The sequence below is a fragment of the Oncorhynchus masou genome, unplaced genomic scaffold (genome assembly GCF_036934945.1).
Source record: "Oncorhynchus masou masou isolate Uvic2021 unplaced genomic scaffold, UVic_Omas_1.1 unplaced_scaffold_2354, whole genome shotgun sequence".
Classification (NCBI taxonomy): domain Eukaryota; kingdom Metazoa; phylum Chordata; class Actinopteri; order Salmoniformes; family Salmonidae; genus Oncorhynchus; species Oncorhynchus masou.
The window spans coordinates 900-5,358 of NW_027008814.1; the positions used below are offsets into that span (position 1 = coordinate 900).

The 4,459-nt window shown below is 42.5% G+C and overlaps 1 pseudogene; it reads right to left on the reverse strand.

Annotated features, from left to right (window-relative positions):
* Positions 1-1,463: 1,463 nt before the first annotated feature.
* LOC135533392 (E3 ubiquitin-protein ligase TRIM47-like) lies at positions 1,464-3,119 on the reverse strand (annotated as a pseudogene).
* Positions 3,120-4,459: the final 1,340 nt, after the last annotated feature.

Consider the following 4,459-nt stretch of genomic DNA (forward strand, 5'->3'; position numbering starts at 1 on the left):
AGTAGTAAAAACTCTCTCTCTCTATTCTAACTTACCACACATTCACATCACTGCCTCGACATGAATGTGTCCTGTCAGAGCCGTTTCCTGTCCGTTAACCGTTAACAGTCTCGAGCCACAGCTTAACCAATGAGCTACAAGGAGGACTGACAGTCACGAGCGGTGCAGCAGCCTCTGCAGCAGCAGCCTCCCCCTGGTCCTAGTGCCCGCCCTGTAAGACGGTTAAGATGCGATGGAACGGTTGACGGAGAGAAAATAAATCACAGAGAAAAATATTGACTGATATATTGAATTGTTTAGGGAAGCTTTAGCTTTGGCTTTAATACATTCTGAAAATACTTGAAAATAAAAATAAAAATAATAGCAGCCCTCCTCAGGAACAACAAAACCCTCACAGACCAACTTCTTCTTCTATGATATAATGGAGGTCCTCAAATCTTATTTTGGGGATATGGAGGCGTCTCGTGTGGCCAATAGCCTGGGGAAATGCATAGCGCCAAATTCAAATAATACGCGATAAAACTCAAACTTTCATTAAATCACATATGCAGGGTACTCAATTAAAGCTACACTCGTTATGAATCCAGCCAACATGTCAGATTTTAAAAATGCTTTTCGGCGAAAGCATGAGAAGCTATTATCTGATAGCATGCACCCCCCTGAACCACCTGAACGAGATGTAAACAAATGAATTAGCGTCGCCGGCGCTACACAAAACGCTGAAATGAAATATAAAACATGCATTACCTTTGACGAGCTTCTTTGTTGGCACTCCAATATGTCCCATAAACATCACAATTGGTCCTTTTTTTCGATTAATTCCGTCCATGTTTACCCAAAATGTCCATTTATAAAGCCCGTTTTGATCCAGAAAAAAAACAGCTTTGCAAAACGCAACGTCATGACAAAACATTTCAAAAGTTGCTTAAAACTATGCCAAAATATTTCAAACTACTTTTGTAATCCAACTTTAGGTATTTTTAAACGTTAATAATCGATCAAATTGTTGACGGGCGATCTGTATTCAATAACAGCAAGTCAACAATACATGCACGGTTTTCTCTCTTCCATAACATAATCCACAGTGTAACCTCTGCCTCTTCTTCGTTTCACCAATGATTAACTTCAACCCAAAGACTGGTGACATCCTGTGGAAGTTGTAGGAACTGTAAACTGGGCGCTATCTAATTTCCCTTGACAAAGACAATTCATGCCAGAGGGATTTTTGTTTTTCTGAACAGTTTTTCCTTGGGCTTTTGCCTGCTACATAAGTTCTGTTATAGTCACAGACATGATTGAACCAGTTTTAGAATCTTCAGATTTTTCATCCACACATACTAATCATATGCATAATCTATAGTCCTGGCATGAGTAGCAGGAAGTTGAACAACAAAACCCACATGCTTTTTATCAAAAAGTAAAAATGCTGCACCCTATCCTTTAAAGGTGTGGTCCACAAACCAACGTTAAAGGTGCATGGCGCCACCTACTGTTCTGGAGTGTGTTCAATCACGGTTTACACCTCTAAATCCTCCTACCAAACTCAGTACTTCTGAGAAAATAAAAGAGTCCTACTAACTTCTAATAGACCCTCCCCATCCCCCAAATCACTTCCAAGTGTAATGTTTACTGTTAATTTCTGATTGTATATTTCACTTTTGTTTATTGTCTATTTCACTTGCTTTGGCAATATAAACATATATTTCCATGCCAATAAATACCTTTAAATTGAATTGAGAGAGACAGTTCCATTTTAATGTATAGGGGGCATGAGTCAGTCATGGTTACTCATGGTTATGTGATGAGGCAGCCCAGTTGGTTACATGAACCAGTCTATTCTCTGAAAGGGGTCCAGACAGCCTGTTCCCAACAGTGGGGTCAGTGGGATTGGATAGGGGCCCCTCTCTCTCTCTCTGACTGGAGGAGAGAAGTGAAATGGTGTGTCTCCTCTGATCAACAATACTCACCTTGAAAGACTTCACAGCCTGTTGGAGCTTCTTCAGCTCCTTCTCTCTCTCCTGGAATCTCTGCTGGACCTTCTGCTGACTCATCCCCAGCTGCCTCTGTGGAGAATCACTCTTCAATGAGCTATCAAGCTTTATTAGTCCAGTAGATCAATAGTATAGTAATGTGACATAGGACCCATAGAGAGGTAGGTCTACAATCCTGAGGAAGTCCCTTTACAATATGATATTATGTTGCTATGTGAATGATTGTAGTTTTTATGGTAGGCCTACATGTATCAAGGGGTTGAGACTGAACTTTGGACTCATAAAATGCCATTCAGAATGATAATAGTGTTTGACTTTAGAAAATGGTGATTCATTTGGAGAATCTGGGTTGACATATCTATATACTCAAGGTTTGTGTTCATATTTGTGGATCCATTTCATATTGTATATAATATAATGATCTCATATTCAAACAGATTTAGTTCCTACTGTAGCTTTAATTCTTTGTTTATCAGACAGCCACCAACAAGTTGTTCTGGTCTTACCTGTTTCTCAGTCCTCTCTGCTGCAGCTGACACTGTATCATGGCCTTTATGTTCATCCATTGTACACAGCATACAGATACACTGCTGATCGGTACGACAGTAAACCTCCAGCAGTTTGTCATGATGAGAGCAGATCTTCTCCTGTAGTTGTGCGGTGGCTTTGACCAGCTTGTGCTTCTTCAAAGCAGGAAATTCATAGTGAGGTTGGAGGTGAGTCTCACAGTAAGAGGCCAGACACACCAGACAGGACATGAGGGCTTTCTGCTTTCTGGTCCCTGTGCAGAAATCACACGCCACATCTCCAGGTCCAGCATAGCACAGAGCAGGAGGGGGAGCAGCCTGGAGTCCTGTCTTCCTCAGTTTCTCCACCAGCTCAGCCAACATGTTATTTTTCCTCAGATTAGGCCTTGGAGTGAATGTCTCTCTGCACTGAGGACAGCTATAGACCCCTTTCAGAACATCCTGATCCCAGCAGCCCTCAATACATTTTCTACAGTAATTGTGTCCACATGGGATGGTGACCGGTTCCTTCAGTAGATCCAGACAGACAGAACAACAGAACTGGTCCTGGTCCAGCAGATCTCCCTGTTGAGCCATTTGGGACGGTTGTTCACTCTCACACAGACAGATGACAGAGAGACTCAGATCAGTTTTGTTTTCACAGAAGTTAGTTTTGGGGAGGTGTGGACTTTCTGGTTCTGCCAGATTGGTGAGTTTAGAGGGAAGGAGAGAGGGAGGGGTTAGAGGGGGGAGGGTTAGAGAGAGGGAGGGGTTAGAGAGAGGGAGGGGGAGAGGTTAGAGGGGGGAGGGGTTATAGAGAGGGAGGGGTTAGAGAGAGGGATGGAGGGGTTAGAGGGAGGAGAGAGAAAGAAATGCATGCAACGTCGAGAAGGAGACAAAGATTTTGGTTCCTAGGTTAAATTATAGTTCCTGATTAGATTTTATTTAATCCATTTTAGAAAAAGACTAATGTAACCAAAGGTGTCCAAAGGTCTCTGAATAACTTCTGAATGCCCTGTAATGCCATCTATAGTGCCTTGCGAAATTATTCACCCCCCTTGGCATTTTTCCTATTTTGTTGCCTTACAACCTGAAATTAAAAAAGATTTTGGAGAGTTGGTAACATTTGATTTACACTACCACATGCCTACATGTCACTTTGAATGCCTACATGTCTACCACTTTGAATGCCTACATGTCTACCACTTTATTGTGAAACAAACAAGAAATAAGAGAAAAAAAGAAAAGAAAACTGGAGCGTGCAAAACTATTCAACTCCCCAACGTCAATACTTTGTAGATCCACCTTTGCTGCAATTACAGCTGCAAGTCCCTTGGGATATGTCTCTATGAGCTTGGCACATCGAGCCACTGGGATTCTTTCCCACGTTTCAATGCTAAACTTCTCCAGCTCCTTCAAGTTGGATGGGTTCCTGCTGGTGTACAGCAATCTTTAAGTCATACCACAATTGGATTGAGGTCTGGGCTTTGACTTGGCCATTCCAAGACATTTAAATGTGTCCTCTTAAGCCACTCGAGTGTTGCTTTAGCAGTATGCTTTGGGTCATTGTCCTGCTGGAAGGTGAACCTCCGTCCCAGTCTCAAATCTCTAGAAGACTGAAACAGGTTTGCCTCAAGAATTTCCCTGTATTTAGCACCATCCATCATTCCTTCAATTTTGACCAGTTTCCAGTCCCTCCTAAAAAAAGCATCCCCAAAGCATGATGCTGCCACCACCATGCTTCACTGTGGGGATGGTGCTCTCGGGGTAATTATAGGTGTTGGGTTTGTGCCAGACATAGCGTTTTCCTTGATGGCCAGAGTACATTCTTCCATATGTTTGGGGAGTCTCCCACATGCCTTTTTGCGAACACCAAACGTGTTTGCTTGTTTTATTTCTAAGCAATGGCATTTTTCTGGCCACTCTTCCGTAAAGCCCAGCTCTGTGGAGTGTTCGGCTTAA